Source organism: Schistocerca gregaria, chromosome 8, assembly GCF_023897955.1.
Source record: "Schistocerca gregaria isolate iqSchGreg1 chromosome 8, iqSchGreg1.2, whole genome shotgun sequence".
In the NCBI taxonomy this organism is placed as follows: Eukaryota; Metazoa; Arthropoda; class Insecta; order Orthoptera; family Acrididae; genus Schistocerca; species Schistocerca gregaria.
In genome coordinates this window covers 258938286-258960298 of record NC_064927.1, presented here as the reverse complement: position 1 = coordinate 258960298, position 22013 = coordinate 258938286, and positions in this window count along the sequence as shown.

The following is a 22013-nucleotide window of genomic DNA, read 5'->3' as shown; positions in this document are numbered from 1 at the left end:
CAGTCACTATACTACACTCATGCTCATAAATTAAGGATAATGCTGAGCCGCGCGGGATTAGCCGAGCGGTCTTGAGCGCTGCAGTCATGGACTGTGCGGCTGGTCCCGGCGGAGGATCGAATCCTCCCTCGGGTATGGTTGTGTGTGTTTGCCATTAGGATAATTTAGGTTAAGTAGTGTGTAAGCTTAGGGACTGTTGACCTTAGCAGTTAAGTCCCATAAGATTTCACGCACATTTGAAAATTTTTGATAATGTTGGTTTATGGTGAAACAACGCTGTGGTGGGCATGAGGGTTTAAATCACCTCGGGGTATGACCATGCGTTGCATTTGACCTGTGGTCGTCCCACGGTGGCGCTGGCAGCAGTCCACGTACGCAGAGGTGTGTTGGTGCATGTCAGAGTACGGTGCAGCGAGTAAGTGTGCAGACGTTTTCAAACGTGCTAATGGTGACTGTGTGTTGAAAATGATTCAAAGAACACATAATTATGACGTTATGAGGGGTAGAATACTAGGGCGACTGGGGGCTGGTCAAACACAACAGGTCGTAGCATGGCCCTCCTGTACCACAAAGTGCGATCAAGATTATGGCAACGATTCCAGGAGACAGGAAATATGTCCAGGCGCTACAGTACGGGACGTCCACAGTGTACAACACCACAAGAAGATCACACCATCATTGCCTGCAGACGGCCACGGAGTACTGCAGGTAGCCTTGCTCGGGACCTTACCGTAGACTCGGGAACAGTTGTCTCCAGACACACAGTCTACAGACGATTGAACAGACACGGTTTATTCGCCCAGACACCTTCAAGGTCCATTCCACTGACCCCTGATCACAAGAGAGCCCGTAAAGCCTGGTGTCAAGAACACAATACTTTGTCATTGGAACTAGTCCCAGGTGATGTTCACGGACGAGTGCATGTATTTTCTGTTCTCGCCGGTTTTTCATCTGGCGTGAACCAGGAAATATATACAAACCCCTTAATGCCCATGAAAAGGACCTGTATGGAGGTCGTGGTTTGATGGTGTAGGGTGGGATTATGGTTGGTGCATGTACACCCGTGCATGTCTTTGACAGAGGAACTGTAACAGGTCAGGTGTATCAGGACGTCATTTTGCACCAGTATGTCCGCCTTTTCAGGGATGCAGTGGGTCCCACCTTCCTCCTGATGGATGATAACGCACGTCCCCACCGACCTGCCATCGTGGAGGAGTACATTGAAACAGAAGATATTAGGTGAATAGAGTGTCCTGACTGTTCTCCAGACCTAAACCTCATCGAGCACGTCTGGGATGCACTCGGTCGACGGATCGCATCACGTCTTCAAACCCCTAGGACGCTTCAGGAGCTCCGACAAGCACTGGTAAAGAATGGGAGGCTATACTCCAGTAGATGCTCGATCACCGAGTTTCACAGTGGCATTTTGTTGCACATGTGTTTCTGGACAGTTTTCTCAACTTATCACCAATACCGTGGACTTATAGATCTCTGTCGTGAGTGCCTATGCCATTAGCGCCAGTGTCGTGTAGAGCCACATTGTGTGGCACCACATTCTGAAATTATCCTTAATCTATGAGCATGAGTGTAGTTGCAGTGCTGGTAGCAATATGTAACTTACAAGCGATTTCTTCTGCTCGTTTTATGAGATTTTTTGTACGACCACCATCCACAATGCCCGACCTTCCTTGTCCATCAGGACATGAGGTCTACCTGGTGTGGCTTTAGCTGTGGTTGTTCCTCCGCATTTCCGCTTCGCAAGCACATAAGTGACGGTCGACGTGTGCAGCTTTAGAAGCGTTAAAATGTCGCTGATGGATTTGTTTGTTACTCAGGTGACACGCAGTGACTGGTCCACGTTCGAACTCACTGCGCTCTCATGACCGACGCATTTTGCTGCTTCTGCAGTGTCAACACAGCACTCCCCGCCCCCTTTCATACAGTCAGGACCGTCTCTCGTGATACGTACTGCACTATTCCGCAATACTTATGGGTATGTGGATAGTTTTGATGAAGTAGTGTACGTGATGTGGCCTGATGCATAGGACAAAGACGCTGCCACTTTCTTGGATATTTTCACTGCGAGCGACTGGTGGTATGAGCATAATGTTACCACGATGAAAAATGTTCCTACCGGTACACAAAAAAGGCGAATATGTCTTGAGTAGAAAAAAAAATGAAATTTGTGGTAAGGTCTTAAGGGGTGCCCGCCTGGTTAGCCGTGCGGTCTAACGCACGGCTTTCCGGGCGGGAAGGAGCGCCTGGTCCCCGGCACGAATCCGTCCGGCGGACTTGTGTCGAGGTCCGGTGAGCCGGCCAGTCTGTGGATGGATTTTAGGCGGTTTTCCATCTGCCACGGCGAATGCGGCGCTGGTTCCCCTTATTCCGCCTCAGCTGCACTATGTCGGCGATTGCTGCGCAAACAGTTTCTCCACGGATGCGTACACCACTATTACTCTACCACGCAAATATAGGGGTTACACTAGTCTGGTGTAAGACGTTCCCAGGAGGGGGGGGGGGGGGGCGTCCACCGGGGGCCGAACCGCACAATAACCCTGGGTTCGGTGTGGGGCGGCGGAGGGGTGAAGTGGATTGCCGTAGTCGTCGTGGGGTTGTGGACCACTGTGGCTGTGGCGGGGATGGAGCCTATCTGTCGTTTCTAGGCCCCCGGTTGACATACAACACAATACAAAGTCTTATAGAGCCAGACTGTTGAGGTCATCGATCCCTAAGCCTACACACTACTTAATCTACTTACGCTATTGACAACACATACACCCATGCCCGAGGGAGGACTCGAACCTCCGACGGGGGAGCTGCATGGACCGTAACAAGACGCCCTAGACCGTGCGGCTACCCCACGCGGCTCCTGGACAGAGTTAGGGTTCTAAGAGAAGGGAACTAAAGCTTTAAAGACATTTAAATCAACGTATCTTGATACATTCGCGCTTTTTTATATGTCTGGGTGCTAGCTCTGGTTCGTCGTTCAAATCTTGCGTAATATACATAGTGTAACATAGCTACAGAAGGACAGATGTTCGAACGATTATACAAATGGTCGCTGGTCTACGTTGAACCGAAAACCGCATGTTCAAATAGTAACCGAGCACCAAGACTCCCCTCCAAACCACAATTATGTGTGTTACCTTTTCAGATATATTTGTTAACTGCGACTGTCTGCCTGTCGTAGATTCTGCTACGAATTTATCAGTATTGTTAAGAACTCTTAATGATACGTTTATCTCTAAAAATAAATGTCCATTTTCGAACCTTGCCTCCTAAAATATGTATCTATTAGCTTAACGCACACTGTTTTGATCGCGTAGACTGTATGGCCTGCAGAGGTTTTTTCTGTTTTCATTTAATAGAGTTTTAATCTTGTTCACAAATTGTAAGAGCTTTTAAGATTTTCTAGATAATTAAGGCCATATATGCATGGTCTTTTCTCAGTGCACTTTTGACCAAAAAGCGACTCCAGTAGCCGGAATCCAAAGAATCCAAAGTTTTCGTTAATCATGTCTTTCACGTACTTGTGGAGATATTTTCACAGGAACAAATATTTCTTTATATCTTATCTAGGAGCGAAATACTAATTTTCATGAATTTAGCTTCAAATATTTTTTGGTTTAACGAAATATTTTATTAAGTAATTCTTGCCCTCCGTTGCACTACCATAGGGGTTGAATTTCCAGAAACACTGAAATACCTTTTTTTTTTTTTTAAATTTCTAACCGAGTAGTCAAGTACCAGTTGACAGAGATGTAGCCTTAAAAATCCTGTAATAGTTCTTTTCTAATTACTTATTTTCAAACAACTTTCATCCACTATTTTACCCCCTTTGTGGCTGAATGTCCGAAATGCTCAAACACGTATTTTCCTGTTTCCTGACTGAAAAACGAAATACGTTTTCGTAATTGTAGCTTCAAAATTCCCTTAATAGCCACATACTTTAGAAAAGCCTTTCATCCCCTGTTTCACCCCCTTAGAGTTGGAGTTTCAAAAAATCACTTCTTGATGGACGCCTACAGCGTAAGATATACACCTTCTCAGAATTTCAAGTTTCTATCCTTAGCGGTTTGGGATGGGCGATGGTGAGTTAGTCAGGACATTGCCTTTCATATACAGGGATTAAAAGTGTACTGTCTGCACTTAGAACAGCCGTCCAAAGCATCCAAAAGAGCAGATTTCAAACAGGTGGTCAATATTATTTTTCTATATCAAGCGTTTCATGAATGAAGCAAACGAATGAGTAATGCTATTGCAATAGTAGGTTTCTTTAGGCGAATTCTCTAGTCTAAATGGAGTGCCACACTTCCTCTCATCCATAGGCGTCAGCAACGGTGAGGGGTGGATGGAGAGGTGGAGGGTGGAATGGAGAGGGCAGTTTCCCCTTCTGTAATCTGTGTACAGGTTCTTTTATTACAAAATTCTCTCCTTTTTCTAGCAGTCATTGCCTCCGACTCAGCGTAAATTATCAATTTAAAATTTCTGACCATGACTAAATACTGACTACTGTAGCTTTAGCAATTAGTATATACGTATGTTGGATTTTCTTAGTTGTCACTCCGTTGACTGGAAATTATGCCGATTCCCTGGTACGGTTGCGGTATCGGCGCTGATGTCCAGTCAAGATGAATAGCAATCTTAAGAGAACAGTGCCAAATTAATGTCTTCACGCTTTCTGTCTTCCTCGTCCAGCCGTCGCCGAGCTTCAGAAAGCCGCCGTTCTAGGACCCTGGCGCCTGATTCCGTCGTTCTTTCCCAGCACATAAACACTGCAGCAGTATTAGTGCCAGTCATCTGTCCCCAAATTCCGGAAGGAGGTCTCCTCCTCTTGATGTACAGCGGAATCACGACAGCAGTTTACCAGTTTACCATTAGTCTGAGGAAAAGGAAGACCCACAACGTCTTGTTGATTCTACATTTTGTTTTACATACCAGACCTCTCGTAGTACTCTCGGTGGGACTAAACATTGCTGAAATATATGTGCGTACATCTATATGTAATCCCAAATACACCAGTTGAAAAATGAAAGTACTATCTCCTGCGCTAAAAGAACGGAAAATTTCGAAAATATTTGCTCTCCAGGACTGACACCTTCCCAAAGTCGATGGATGGAACACGTCGCCACATGCTGTCAGAGGGCTACGAATTCTGCATTCCAGTTGGCACGCTGCATAATAATGTGACGATTTGGAGGGACGAGAGTTAGCTTTGCGTAGTCCTAGAAAGCTTAACGTTGATAGCACCGGCTAATGTGAAGGTGATTTTGGGAGATTTCCCACAGTCATCTGGTCGTATTTTCGCCCTGGGCTGCGCTCTTTTCCTAAACAACCCAAATTTCACGAGTGCACCATGAATATCAGGAATCCGGTAAAACGTCAAATCTCCGACATCGCTGCGACCGGAAAAAGATTCTGCAAGAACGGGACTAACGACTTCTGAAGATAATCTTTCAACGTGACAAAAGTGCAACCCTTCCTCAAATTTCTGCAGATTTCAATGCTGGGCCATCAAGAAGTGTCAGCGTGCGAACCATTCAATGAAATATTATCGATGTGGGCTTTCGGAGCCGAAGGCCCATTCGTGTACCCTTGACGACTGCACGACAGAAAGCTTTACTCCTAACCTGGGCCCGTCAACACCGACATTGGACTGTTGATGACTGGAAACATGTTGCCTGGTCGGACGAGTCTCATTTCTAATTTATCGAGTGGGTGAACATATACGGTTATGGAGACAACCTTATCAACCTGTGGACCCTGCATGTCAGCGGGTACTGTTGAAGATGGTGGAGACTCTGTAAATGAGTGGGGCGCGTGCAGTCGGAGTGGTATGGGACCCTTGATAAGTCTAGATACGACTCTCATAGGTGCCACGAACGTAAGCATTCTGGCTGATAACCTGTCTTCATTCATTGTGCATTCCGACAGATTTGGGCAATTCCAGCAGGACAACCAGACACCCCACACGTTCAGAATTGCTTCTGAGTGGCTCCAGCAACACGCTTCTGAATTTAAAGTCTGGCTACCAGACTTCCCAGACTTGAGCATTATTGAGAATATCTGAGATGCCTTGCAATGTGCTGGTACGAAAAGATCTCCACCCCCTCGTTCCGTTACGGATTTATGGATGGCCCTGCAGAATTCATGGTGTCAATTCCCTCCAGCACTATTTCATCAGATATTAGTCGAGTCCATGGGACCTCGTGTTGCGACACTTCTGCATGTTCGTGGGGGCCGTACATTTTATCAGGCTGGTGTACCAGTTTCTTTGGATCTTCAGTGTAAATCTTTTAACGAGATTGACGTATTGTTTTATGAGCAAGAAAAGATTATAGATTGAATAAAAGTTAAATAAGCGAGTTGAATAATCCTTTTTCAAACGCTTTTCCCTGTTTCTCTACTTCGGGGGTATTAATATGACATTTTTGTTGATATGTAGCAGAATTCTAACGGCCATCCTGACTTTTTTCTGTTTCAGACGCTTAATTTTCAGTTTCAGAACATCATAAATTAAATTTGTGGATATTTGATTTCTTTTTGTTACATAACGCTTTGGATACAATAGATTTAGTCATATGAGGACGTAATTTCAGATCATTGAATTAAAAATGTGGCTTCCGTATTCATATAAATAGCAGAAAAAGATGTACTAAAATAGTATGCCTAAAAAGTACTAAGTAGATAACTATTAGTCTTTTTAGATACAATTTCTTTTGTGTATTTCTTCTCAATTTTAGTTCTTGATGCGCAACACATTTTCAAACACGCCGAATCAGTTAAATCAAAACTGACAAGTTTCCAGTGTTATCGCCTCTTGGAAAATTTTCTGCGGACGCCAGTGTTCCCACACAATCTCATTTTCAAAGTAGCTCTTTCCAGAATTTGTCTAATTCTTAGTTTTCTTTGTTTTTGTCTCTCATGATTATCGGCATTTATACAGTTATGAGTCACACAGTGTTTCTAATCCCCTTTGTCAAATGTCGTATACTAATCAGGTTCAAGGAATACTTATTTAATAATCCATTTTTTGGTGTCTATTTGACAGGATATGTGAAAAACAATGACTACTTCACACCCATTACCCACTAACGGAATATAGAAAATAGTATTGTGAAAGCCCTTGTTATGGAGAAAAATTATTGATATTATCTAAATATCTGTAGCATAATATCGGCGTGTGCGTAGAGATTTATTTCCATAAAAATTGATATTTTCTATGTGTACGCGTCTTTTGTGACATGGTAGTATCGTTAAGTTGTGCTAGCCTGTGATGTTACTTTGCATAATTTGTACAGGAAATGTAACGGGCGATCTCGTAGACCAAGGGTTCGGCATTCATCATTTTTAATACCATAGCCAAGTTGTGTTTTATGATGACACTTACGAAACCATGACATCATCTAACAGTTTTAAATTAATTGTATCTGCTTACAAGCTGACGATTATGAAGAAGTTTGGCGTCAGCTGTTTCACATTTTGCTTGTTAGAGTTCGTCCTAAAATATTCTATACCGAACGTTAAAAGAAATCTTTGAGTCTCTAACACTCGAATTAAAAAAATATCCATTAAAAACCCACGCACTCATTCTCAGTTAAATTCTCTATCGTCATCGGGAATGAAACCTCATGCAGACTTTTCCACTTGTTACGACCTTCAGCGATGCGCGTCAGCGTGTTGGTCACGTAAGATTTACAATAACATGTGTGCACTAATTAACTTGGTTTTTTCCGTATTTTCTTATCTCTCAGAACACAAGAAGCAATTACCTTGGCTAACTGACCATTCATTCGCCTTCCTACGCACTCCACCCACCTTCATTTTCTGTTCGTTATTCTGGTCCTCGTGTCTATAGTTCCAGTGTGTTCTTTGATGCACTTTTTCCTGTCACCGCTAGAAATTCCCAAGTTCATCTCTCCAACGTTCAGAGAGCAGCCGACAGTTTTCGAACAGTCGTGCGTTCAGGCTATATGCACTGATTTTAAACTTTCTACACTCATGGAAATTGAAATAAGAACACCGTGAATTCATTGTCCCTTTATTGACACATTCCTGGGGTCAGATACATCACATGATCACACTGACAGAACCACAGGCACATAGACACAGGCAACAGAGCATGAACAATGTCAGCACTAGTACAGTGTATATCCACCTTTCGCAGCAATGCAGGCTGCTATTCTCCCATGGAGACGATCGTAGAGATGCTGGATGTAGTCCTGTGGAACGGCTTGCCATGCCATTTCCACCTGGCGCCTCAGTTGGACCAGCGTTCGTGCTGGACGTGCAGACCGCGTGAGACGACGCTTCATCCAGTCCCAAACATGCTCAATGGGGGATAGATCCGGAGATCTTGCTGGCCAGGGTAATTGACTTACACCTTCTAGAGCACGTTGAATGGCACGGGATACATGCGGACGTGCATTGTCCTGTTGGAACAGCAAGTTCCCTTGCCGGTCTAGGAATGGTAGAACTATGGGTTCGATGACGGTTTGGATGTACCGTGCACTATTCAGTGTCCCCTCGACGATCAGCAGAGGTGTACGGCCAGTGTACGAGATCGCTCCCCACACCATGATGCCGGGTGTGGGCCCTGTGTGCCTCGGTCGTATGCAGTCCTGATTGTGGCGCTCAACTGCACGGCGCCAAACACGCATACGACCATCATTGGCACCAAGGCAGAAGCGACTCTCATCGCTGAAGACGACACGTCTCCATTCGTCCCTCCACTCACGCCTGTCGCGACACCACTGGAGGCGGGCTGCACGATGTTGGGGCGTGAGCGGAAGACGGCCTAACGGTGTGCGGGACAGTAGCCCAGCTTCATGGAGACGGTTGCGAATGGTCCTCGCCGATACCCCAGGAGCAACAGTGTCCCTAATTTGCTGGGAAGTGGCGGTGCGGTCCCCTACGGCACTGCGTAAGATCCTACGGTCTTGGCGTGTATCCGTTCGTCGCTGCGGTCCGGTCCCAGGTCGACGGGCACGTGCACCTTCCGCCGACCACTGGCGACAACATCGATGTACTGTGGAGACCTCACGCCCCACGTGTTGAGCAATTCGGCGGTACGTCCACCCGGCCTCCCGCATGCCCACTATACGCCCTCGCTCAAAGTCCGTCAACTGCACATACGGTTCACGTCTACGCTGTCGCGGCATGCTACCAGTGTTAAAGACTGCGATGGAGCTCCGTATGCCACGGCAAACTGGCTGACACTGACGGCGGCGGTGCACAAATGCTGCGCAGCTAGCGCCATTCGACGGCCAACACCGCGGTTCCTGGTGTGTACGCTGTGCCGTGCGTGTGATCATTGCTTGTACAGCCCTCTCGCAGTGTCCGGAGCAAGTATGGTGGGTCTGACACACCGGTGTCAATGTGTTCTTTTTTCCATTTCCAGGAGTGTATATCCAGCACAAGGGAAGCTTGTGGAAACTGTTTATCAAAATCTCTTTAGGGTATCTTTCTGTTTATTTTATACGCTGCCCTTGAAATATTAGATCTCATCTGCTCTAAATTCAAAAGCTCATCAACTGGCACCACACTTGCATTATTAGTCTGTACGGTTTTCTTTCAACTGTCACTCTTTCATGTATGTGGCTCATAAGTTATTTTAGTGTTGTCATAGCTGAATTTACTGTGTACTCCAAAACTAGTTCATTCCAAAAGAGGGTTCGATGCCTTAACCGCCACTGCACCTCTCTTGACATGTATATAGTGGACTAAACTAACTGATCTGTTATGAAGGGTATATGAATGTGAACCTCGACCAGTCATAATGTTTACAATTATTAATTTTATGATATGAATTCATGCTCGACGCGTTCCGAGCCACTAGGGCCCAGCCTCAGGTATGAAGGCATACAAATAACTTAAACAGTAATTATGCTACTTATACATGGACGTGCTGCAAAGTAATGCCTCTGAATTTTTTGTCTGACAACTCTTAAAGCTTTTTAAATAAAATAAATGTTATTAACATTCATCGTCATTCGTCATGCCTACATAGTTGCAACCCTCTGCCGCCAGAGGATTCTGAATTGTGTCCTGTAACATGGCGGTGTGTAGCGTAGCTATGTAGGTGCATGAGAAAAAATATGCTGTAATCTCGTTTCGAAGTGGGAGAGTTCGTTGACACATGGATCGTCTTCTCTTCCAGCATAATGCCAGACCTCACACGAGCGACCTGTGCAACAATCAGACGCCCTGGGTTTACTGTCATCGAATATCCTCGACACAGTCCCGACTTGGTCGCATCCGATTTCCATTTGTTTCCAGAACTTAAAGAACACATTTGAGGACTTCGCATTGATACTAATGGCGCGATGCAAGCAGAGGCGAGGTTGTGGCTCCGTCAACAAACTGGTCTCTCAACAGGAGAAAAGTGTTCGTCACCAGGATGACTATGTTGATTATGATGATGATGATGATGATGTTTGGTTTGTAGGGCGCTCAACTGCGCGATCATCAGCGCCCGTACAAATTACAAATTTTTACACAGTCCAATTGTTTTTACACACTCCAATCGATTCACAGTTTCGAATGATAATGATGATGAAGAATTGATGAGGACAACACAAACACCCAGTCCCCTGGCAGAGAAAATCCCCAATCCGGCCGGGAATCGAACCCGGGACCCCGTGATTCAGAGGCAGGAACGCTAGCCACTAGATCAAGAGCTGCGGACTGGCTATGTTAAGAAATACGTAGACATGAAGTATAGAGATGGAGAATGTTAACAATGTTTGTTTCATTATTTAAGTTTCCATTAAAACATTCTGAGGCATTACTTTCGAACACGCCCACGTACTATTAACTAAATTATCTTTAATTTCTTGTGTTACATTCTGCATTAAATTCATAAAATTCTCTGGATCTAATCTACTATTAACTAAATTATCTTTAATTTCTTGTGTGACATTCTGCATTAAATTCATTAAATTCTCTGGACCTAATCAAGACATTGGCAACTCAAGAAATTAGCAATAGTCTAGTTAACAGTATCAGCAGTATACATAATATTCAAGCGACTTGTATGTCTTGATGCCTGACGATGAACACTGGTGGCTGGAAATGCGTCGATAACAAATTGACATGACTAATAATCTTAAACTTTATTGCTGGTTGCGGTCCGTACGCACAATCTTTAATCATAACACACTAACAGAAAGCTAATCGATCAATATGGTTAATGACTATGTACAACTGCATTTGTAACCTGTGAGTCACTACAAAGTAGTGAAAGTAGATATTCTCTATTGCGTCACATACTAAAGTTTATTCGCCTACCACTCACCGATAAACTTGAGAAGAATTAAAGTTTCTCGGTTTTTCTTTGTGTGCTGTTGTTAGTCTGATTTTAACTTTACGGAATGTACGGGAACGATACGACCAAAACTGAATAACATTCTTTCATTCCGACCTCAAAGACCGTTGGTATTTTCCTCGTTCTCGTTGGGAAAAGCCAGCTAGTATAATAGGCGTGAAGGGTAGATGGAGAATCACTTCCACTAGCATGCGGTTGGATTCTAAATATTCCGCTAATTTTACTCTCCGCAAGACAGCCACAAACCACAGCAGTACGAGAAACCGTCTGCAGTTAGCATCGTAAGCATCAACCGACGTAACACCGAGGTCACCAAACGGCTACCACTGTAACAGTTGCTAAGTTACAAAGCGTGGGACTCCTGCACTCTTTGTGTGAACACTTTAACTTGTTCATTCACAGTGAGCATCAGCTGCATACTTTCATTTCAGTAGGCAGGTTATTTGGTTTACATAACACGAAAGAATAAATGGCAGACGCAAAAAATATACAACGTACATGTTAACTGTACCACAAGAAGTTAGTCCACAGCTACATTTCTAGTATCAATATGATGAACGTGATCTGAACTTCCTTGTGATGGCTTAGTTTTGGGTTCTCATACCCAAGTGATTGTATCGATAAATATTGTTGTTGTTGTTGTCTTCAGTCCCAAGACTGATTTGATGCAGCTCTCCATGATACTGTGCAAGCCTCTTCATCTCCGAGTAACTACTGCAGCCTACATCCTTCTGAATCTGCTACTGTATTCATCTCTTGGCCTCCCTCTACGATTTTTACCCTCCATGGTTCCTTCTACCAAAAGTTAATGACCCGTCGACGACTATATGTTAATAGGCATTATCTCTACTACAGGCTGCTAAAGAGAGGGTTAAAGCTTTTTTAGAAAAGCCAGCCTGTTATTTGCTGCAATGAGGTTGCAAACCAAACTCAGGTATACACACCTGTTTCTGCAACTGTTGTGCGGAACACAGAAAAGTTTGTTTAACTGCACTTAACGATGAATCTGTCTGAGTAGTTTGCTTTAGACGAAATAAGGAATTTTGAGTAGTAGAAAGACCTTAATTATTCGATGCAGTATGAGATACAATAAACTACGAAGTTTGTTCAGAGTGTGAGAAATGTTGTTCAGATTTTGAAAATAAGCTATGATAAATCTGTACGAATCTTTCATGTCTTCGTTTTTTATTAATCTTGCCAGAAGCTTGTAAAGGAAAGAAAGGACGGAAAAGGTTATTCTAAATGGAATTCGAGGTCATGTAATACAAGAGAAGGTTGAGGATATTGGCTGTGTCTGTTTCAAAAGAAACCACTTGGACATGCAACATAATCAATGTAGGGAAACTATGGAAACCCTAAGTCAGGGTGGCTGGACAGGAATCTGAACCCTAGTTTTTTCACATGTGAGGGCTGTATGCCTGAGATCGATTTCTTTTTCATATTTCATTCCCTAACATAGGAATTGGGTGAGCTGCTTTAGAACTTTTTTCGTTGGGTAGGCTTCTGTAGACTATCATAAGATAGACTACGGTAGTATTCCTAGTAGTTTCACCAGTTAAGGGGACATTGTACATGAAATTCGTTGAAATTTTACATTTTCTGTTTTCTACTCCATAATGTACTTTGGACTTTCCTGAACATTTTGGTATATAATACATTTAAATCAGACAATTGTGAGACCTTCAAATAATAACCGAGCGGGGTGGCGCAGTGGGTAGCACACTGGACTCGCATTCGGGAGGACGACGATTCAAACCCGTCTCCAGCCATCCTGATTTAGGTTTTCCGTGATTTCCCAAAATCGTTTCAGGCCAATGCCGGGATGATTCCTTGCGAATCCTTCCCTAATCCGAGCTTGTGCTCCGTCTCTAATGACCTCGTTGTCGACGGGACGTTGAACACTAGTTTCCTCCTCCCCTCCTCCTTCAAATAATATTTTGAATGTTGACATGTGACTGTCAAATATCGTGGCTACGCATATACTGCCACAGTTGGGCAGTCATATCTTGGGAACTACACACTCTAGGAGGCTGTGAATTGTTTTGTTTTGTGCCTGCTGCTACGTTTCAGAAGTTGGTATTACGAATAAACGAATCAGTCCTTTCTTTCTGATATTAGCTTTCGTTGAAAGTAGTGTGATTATCGACTATTTTTGTAGCAAAATAGTTTCTGTTGCTTTTTACACGTAAATAAAATGACTAAGCGTAAAAGCAACTTCGAGAAACGCAAAATTTGCGTAACAGGTATGTGAGACTTGCATTTTCTTCTGAAGTACTTGAACACACTTGTCTAAGCAGTGATGGAAACCACGATAATGTTCCTAAAGTGACCACGTCCCCTAGTGCATAGGAAAGGAAAGTAATTTAGAAACGGGTGACAGTGGTAAAAGTAATGATGTTATGGCAATCAAACCTATTTACAGAGATTTGGCAAATCTTGAGCTACTAAAGAAGAGTTCACATGGGAAGATCCAGAATGTGAATGAGTCCTTCAATAATGCTGTGTGGTGTCGTGTGCATACGAATGTATTTGTTGGCCTTATGACTCTAAAGTTAACAGTTCTGATGCTGTAATAACTTTTTATGGCGGGAACTATGAAAGACTTAAGGTTCTGGAGAAGTTAGGAATAAGATTTGGACAGAACAGATCTAAAGGACTGCGGGAACTGGATGAGCTTCGTGTACATGAAGCAGAGTTAGCTGCTCAGCGAATGACAAAAGACACAAGAAAGAAAAGGAGGCAAGCTCTGGGCTGTTGTGACACTGAAGAAGGCACAGACTATGGGCCAGAGCAATTCTAGTGCATAAAAGACGCAGATATGTAAGTCTGCATAGGAATTTGTAATAAAAAGATTTAAACCTCAATATCTACTACTACATTTTTTGCAGTGAATGACCCGTTTTCTTAAAAAGTACTGATGGTAGCATGCCAAGTGTGAGATTTAACACATATGGAACTAGAATAATTAAAACATCCTGAGTTTTTTGTTTTTATGTTCATTTATTTACAAAATACTGTCAACAAATTGAGCATTTGAAATAGAGATAGTATGCCCCACAGTACAATTTTAGTAATAATTCTAGTCCAGTGTACCTAGAAAGGTGCAGTCAATAATGATCGAAAATTGTAAGTTGGTGTCTTCAAAAATTTCTAAGGCAATGGGTCACAAAATTCAATAATTTAACATTGGCTTCATAGGACACAGAATGTCCCCTTAAGGTCGTACCCCTGTTACCCGTACGTTAGGTGCGTTGCATACCCATCAGGGGTTACCTGATAACGGTCTCATTCTTTACGAATGCAATTAGTGTCTACTAGATTCGTCTACGAACCGGAAGTAGTGAACTGTTTAGAAACTGAGTGAGGATATATAAAGGAAGGCATAATTATTCTCCCGTCTGTTACTTCGCAATGGAAATGAATGCCCATGCTTCTTGACGGACTGTAGGGGAACGATGCGGGGCGCCCGCAAGCCGTACTAGGCAAGGTCCTAATTGAGGTGGTTTGCCGTTGTATTCCTCCGACCGTAATGGGGATGAATGGTGACACAACAACGCCCAGTCATCTCGGGCCAGGTGAAAATCCCTGACCCCACCAGGAATCGAAACCGGGACTCCGTGCTCGGGAAGCGAGAACGCTATCGCGAGACCACGAACGCCCGGACTGCTTAAAAATAAAGACTACTTATATGCAAATTGAAACTGTTAATATTTAATTCAGATTTTATTCGAAAATTGTTGAATTGTAACATGAAACAGAGGGGCATTGTAGTAAAAATAGAGGAAACGAAACAGGTTTGTCATATAGCGTTAGAAACGCAATTTCCTCAATGAAAAGGTAAAAAAAAACCACAAAATGGCGCTTCAACACTGCGTCGAACTTATGTAAAACATATTTGTTATTCATGAACAACTTTTGCATTTATCAGTGATAACAGGAAACTCTTTCCTTTGACCATGATGAAATACGTTCTTTTGAGTATAAAATAACAACAATAATTATACACTGAAGAGACAAAGAAATTGGTGCACCTTCCTAATATCGTGTAGGGTCTCCGTGAACACAGAGAAGTCCCGCAAAACAACGTGGCATGAACTCGACTAATGTCTGAAGTAGTGTTGAATCCTGCAGGGCTATCCATAAATCCGTATGAGTACGAGAGGGTGGAGACCTATTCTGAACAGCGCGTTACAAGGCATCTCAGATATGCTCAATAATGTTAATGTCTGGTAAGTTTCGTGACCAGCAGAAGTGTTTCAACTCAGAAGAGTGTTTCTTGAACCAATATGAGGCAATTATGAACGTGTGGGGTGTTGCATTGTTCTGTGCGTGTCACCTCTCAGTGTCGAATCTGGACGTATTAAGGATCCTATACCATTCCAACTGCACACGTCCTACATTATTACAGAGCCTCCATCAGCTTGAATAGTCACTGCTGCCATGCAGGCTCCATGGATTCATGAGGTTGTCTCCATACCCGTAAGCGTCCGTCTGATCGATACAATTTGAAATGGGACTCGCCCGACCAAGAAACATGTTTCCAGTCGTCAATAATACAATGCCGGTGTTGATGAGCCCAGACGAGGCGTAAAACTTTGTGTCGTGCAGTCATGAATGGTACACTAGTGGGCCTTCGGCTCCGAAAGCCCATATCGATAGTGCTTCGTTGAATGGTTAGCACGCTGACACTTGTTGATGGCTCAGCTTTGAAATCTGCAGAAATTTGCTGAAGGGTTGCACTTCTGTCACGTTGAACGATTCTCTTCAGTAGTCTTTGGTCTCGTTCTTGCAGGATTTTTTTCCAGCCACAGCGACGTCGGAGATTTGATGTTTAATCCGATTCCTAATATTCACGGTACACCCGTGAAATGGTCGTACGGGGAAATTCCCACTTTATTGCTACCTCGGAGATGCTGTGTCCCATCGTTCGTACACCGACTGTAACACCACGTTCAAACTCGCTTAAATCCTGATAATCTGCCATTGTAGCAGCAGTAAAAGTTCTACCAACAGCGCTAGACACTTGTTTTCTTATATAGGCGTTACCGACCTCAGCGCCGTATTCTGCCTGTACACGCACCTCTGTATTTGAATGCGCGTGCCTTGACCAATTTCTTTGGTGCTTTAGTGTATATATTTTTATGTTTGCGCATGTAAACTTAATTGCATCAAAAATAATTGCTTTGGTTACATAAAAGCGGCGAAGTTACGCGAACCACTACTTTTTATTACTCAGAAAATGCAATTTATACTTTTTAAGGATGTAGAATACACAGGGGCCTGACACTGAATGGTGTGCAGTTCTAATTATGTGCAAAATAAACAAAGAGAAGTTGTCGGTTTCCAGTTCCTCTCTTTTACATTCATTTATGTTTCTTTCCCTACTAATATTAACAGTACTACAGGTAACGCTCCCATCTGCTATGTCATATATGAGCTGTACCGAAACTACCAAACCGTACCTGTGGTAAACCGCAGCTCTGAGTAAAATGGCAATGGGCATTGTGGTTCCCAAATAGAAATACTTGCACCACTTCGACGAGTGAGGCAGCCAACTGGTTAAGGCTCTGGACTTGGGATCTGTGTCGGCTGGATTCAAACTCTGTGCTGCCACCCAGATTGAAAATTCTCATGGAGAAGTTTTACTAAAACATTGCAACTGGTGGTTCTTCTTCTTCCATCCTTGTACAATCCGAGCTTGCGCTGAAGGAATTAGAGCCAGTACACAGGCTTCCCAATTAAACCACAGCTTTCCAGACTGGGTGCGTCGACACCCCTCGGTGTCGAGTAGTAGCGCCAAGGTTGTCGCGCGGTTAGTAAATTGAGAATGCAAAACAAATGAAAAAGTTGTTATAAAACAATACACAACATCCTTCTCTCCGTTCTGTTTACCTATAGATCATATATTGAAAGAATAACTGGTATTTTGAATTCGATTATTTTGTACATGTGACTTCCAATTACGGCACTAGCTGTCTCCGTTCTACTGTTGCACATTGGTGCTGTCTGTCGGTACGTGTATTGACATAGCTCTTTGAGTGGCAATAGTGGGATAGTGTACACTTCCCCTTCGGTCTGTTCCTTTATTTCGTTCGTGACATCTTTCATTATTTTACTTTTTTCAAAGATTTTCCTACCGATTCTTGAGCACTGTTCATCTATCTGGGATCCCTACCGGAGCTTCGATTCGATATGGGATAGTTTACTTGGCAGGGAAGCGTTATGGAGCTGGTCAACAAACTCCATTGGCAGATGTTACAAGAGAGGCGTTGTGCATCACGGAGAGATTTACTATTGAAATTTCTAGACCACTTTCCGGGAAGAATCGGAAACATATTACTTCCCCCCAAATACGTCTCGCATAATGACCAAGAGGAGAAAAATAGAAAAATGGCTCTAAGCACTATGGGACTTAACATCTGAGGTTATCAGTCTCCTAGAAATTAGAACTACTTAAACCTAACTAACCTAAGGACATCACACACATCCATACCCGAGGCCAGGATTCGAACCTGCGACCGTAGCAGCAGTGAGGTTCCGGACCGAAGCGCCTAGAATTAAGAGGAGAAAATTCGAGGAATTACAGCCGATACAGAGGCTTCCGTCTCGCTGTTGACGAGTGGAACAGGGTTGGAGGGCTGAGTATGTGGTGCAAAAAGTACTCTCCGCCACACACCTTAAGTGGTTAGTGGAGTATGATGAAATGTAGATGGAAATATAATTTACGGAAGTCATCGGAAATGGCCAAACTTATTGTCAGGAAGACACCTTTGGCAGTTTGTGAACCATTAGATGCAGAGCAATAGTTAAGCAACGTTTCTCAAACGCCAGTAAAAACAGAATAACAATCAAATAGTGCGTCTCGAAACTGCGTATGTTTCGTGCCATCGTACAGCAGCGAGAACAGAAAACTGAGGCTGTGTAATGAGGACTTCTTAAAAATGGAGCTCACTTGGTGTGTTAATGAAGGTTGTTCTGCGCTGGGGTGTGTGATATGTGGAGAAAAGCTTTCTAATGCATGCACAGTACAGAATAAATTTCTGTGCCATATATAAAAAAAACACAGACATTTACTAGCCAAATGTTTTGACTATGTCCAAGAAATTCTCAGACAGAGGAAACAGCAGAGTTATTTGTTTACTAAGACATTTGAGGCTCTAACTAAACTCAAGAAGCTAGTTATCTTATAGCTGAGATTATTGCAAAAGGCACATTACCTAATGTTGTTGCATAGAACGCTATCATTTCAGCTTGACGTGCTATAGTGAATACAATGTTCGGCCCTGAGTATGAACATCAAGCGAAACAAATTCCCATTGCTGACAATACAGTTGCAGGACATACTCAGGGTACGTCTGACAACATTCAACATTCTGTTAAAACTCTGGTTGGTGAAACAAATTTAGTGTTTGCAATTGAGCTGGACGAATGTACCGCTGTAAGTGGCTTAGCTCAGCTCGTTTCTATCATTCGTTTCATTCATAGTTAAACAGTATCTCTGTTACAAGGAAATTTCCTTAACTATCACGCGTAAATACATTTTTGAAGTGGTAAATGGACGCATGGGGACAACGAATTTGCTGTGGAAGAACTGAATCAGCTTATGCGCAAATAGTGTCCCTTCAATGACAGATTCCATAAAATGATTCATCACTCTGGCGAAACAACGGAACAGAAATTTGATTATTACATGCTGGTTCAACGGAGAGAAGGGACAGTAGCAAAAAGCCTTGGAAACAATGTGAAATCAGTTTTAGACAATACTGTTTAACACGATAAATTACATTAAGAGGAGCCTCTTAAGACAAGGCTCTTAGCTCAAATACGAGGAGTGTTAGGAACAGCATTGTGGCCTCTTTCTCCATAGAAAATCCCTGGCCGTCCAGAGGGGTAAAAGTTAGTCGTGTGTATCAACTTAAGAATAAAATCTACATCTACATCTACATCTACATGACTACTCTGCAATTTACATTTAAGTGCTTGGCAGAGGGTTCATCGAACCACAATCATACTATCTCTCTACTATTCCACTCCCGAACAGCGAGCAGGAAAAACGAACACCTAAACCTTTCTGTTCGAGCTCTGATTTCTCTTATTTTATTTTGATGATCATTCCTACCTATGTAGGTTGGGCTCAACAAAATATTTTCGCATTCGGTAGAGAAAGTTGGTGACTGAAATTTCGTAAAAAGGTCTCGCCGCGACGAAAAACGTCTATGCTGTAATGACTTCCATCCCAACTCGTGTATCATATCTGCCACACTCTCTCCACTATAACGTGATAATATAAAACGAGCTGCCCTTTTTTGCACCCTTTCGATGTCCTCCGTCAATCCCACCTCGTAAGGATCCCACACCGCGCAGCAATGTTCTAACAGAGGACGAACGAGTGTAGTGTAAGCTGTCTCTTTAGTGGACTTGTTGCATCTTGTAAGTGTCCTGCCAATGAAACGCAACCTTTGGCTCGCCTTCCCGAGAATATTATCTATGTGGTCCTTCCAACTGAAGTTGTTCGTAATTTTAACACCCAGGTACTTAGTTGAATTGACAGCCTTGAGAATTGTACTATTTATCGAGTAATCTAATTCCAACGAATTTCTTTTGGAACTCATGTGGATCATCTCACACTTTTCGTTATTTAGCGTCAACTGCCACCTGACACACCATACAGCAATCTTTTCTAAATCGCTTTGCAACTGATACTGGTCTTCGGATGACCTTACTAGACGGTAAATTCCAGAATCATCTGCGAACAATCTAAGAGAACTGCTCAGATTGTCACCCAGGTCATTTATATAGATCAGGAACAGCAGAGGTCCCAGAACGCTTCCCTGGGGAACACCTGATATCACTTCAGTTTTACTCGATGATTTGCCGTCTATTACTACGAACTGCGACCTTCCTGACAGGAAATGACGAATCCAGTCGCACAACTGAGACGATACCCCATAGCTCCGCAGCTTGATTAGATGTCGCTTGTGAGGAACGGTGTCAAAAGCTTTCCGGAAATCAACTTGAAATCCCCTGTCGATAGCGGCCAATACTTCGTGCGAATAAAGAGCTAGCTGCATTGCACAAGAACGATGTTTTCTAAAACCATGCTGATTACGTATCAATAGATCGTTCCCTTCGAGGTGATTCATAATGTTTGAATACAGTATATGCTCCAAAACCCTACTGCAAACCGACGTCAATGATATAGATCTGTAGTTAAATGGGTTACTCCTACTACCCTTCTTGAGCACTGGTGCGACCTGCACAATTTTCCAATCTGTAGGTACAGATCTATCGGTGAGCGAGCGGTTGTATATGAGTGCTAAGTAGGGAGCTATAGTATCAGCGTAATCTGAAAGGAACCTAATCGGTATACAATCTGGACCTGATGACTTGCCCGTATAAAGCGATTTGAGTTGCTTCGCAACCCCTAAGGTATCTACTTCTAAGAAACTCATGCTAGCAGATGTTCGTGTTTCAAATTGTGGAATATTCCATTCGTCTTCCCTGGTGAAGGAATTTCGGAAAACTGCGTTCAATAACTCCGCTTTAGCGGCACAGTCGTCGATAACAGTACCATCGGCACTGAGCAGCGAAGGTATTGACTGCGTCTTGCCGCTTGTGTACTTTACATACGACCAGAATTTCTTCGGATTTTCTACCAAATTTCGAGACAATGTTTCGTTGTGGAACCTATTAAAGGCATCTCGCATCGAAGTACGTGCCAAATTTCGCGCGCCTGTAAATTTTAGCCCATCTTCGGGATTTCGCAATGCTGCAATATTTGAGCAAGAAAACAAAACCGAGTTTGTGGATGCATCAAAAGGTGTGCTCAAAGCTAGCTTTCCTTTCTAATTGATTTGAGATTCTCAAGAAGACGATCGCTAGTCTACAAGGTAAGGGTGCAAACCTCCTTACCGACACAGACAAGACTACAACTTCAAGAGGTGAGGTCGAGACATAGTAGTAAAAACAAATGAAAACAATACTGAAATGGTTCCATTGACATCTAAATGTGCAGTTAGTAACAAAATATAAACCATTAAATCAAGACCATTTGATGCAAATCAAAGAGAGGCTGGATGGGTATTTCCCAACAATAGATACAGGGTGACAATTGCTGCAGTATATGGAATAAAATCGTCGTAACTTCTGAACGGTTTGCGTTGGGCCGTTCCAAGTGCTGGGTTGGACGCGCGGCATGATAGGAATTGGTATGCGCACGCGCAAGCGCCTTGTTGTTGTCGGCCATTTGCACGCGACAGTGTCACGGTACAGCGTGCCTGAGCGTTCAGCGCTTGCGAAGACCTACTACGCGACCAGTAACAGCCCAACTGCGGCTCAAAGGAAGTTCGCGACCGAATTTTAAGCTGCAGGCAACCGGTCCAAGTGTGCTAAGAATCAAGGATTTGATTCGAAAGTTTGAGAGAGCAAGCACTGTTCGTGATGACAGTGCTGGCAATATCGCTCGTCCAAAAAGGCGGAAATAGCCTCAAAACATCGAGAAGACACGTGCTTTTTTTCAGACCAATTCCAGAAATCGAGCGGACGAGCTACAGAACAGGTGGGAATCAACCGAGAGATACAAATTGTTGAAGACCTGCACCTCTTCGCATACAAAATCCAAAACTATCAGCAATTAAGCCCCAGGGCCTTGGAACAGTGGTTGTGTTCCGCTAACGCTATTGTCTAC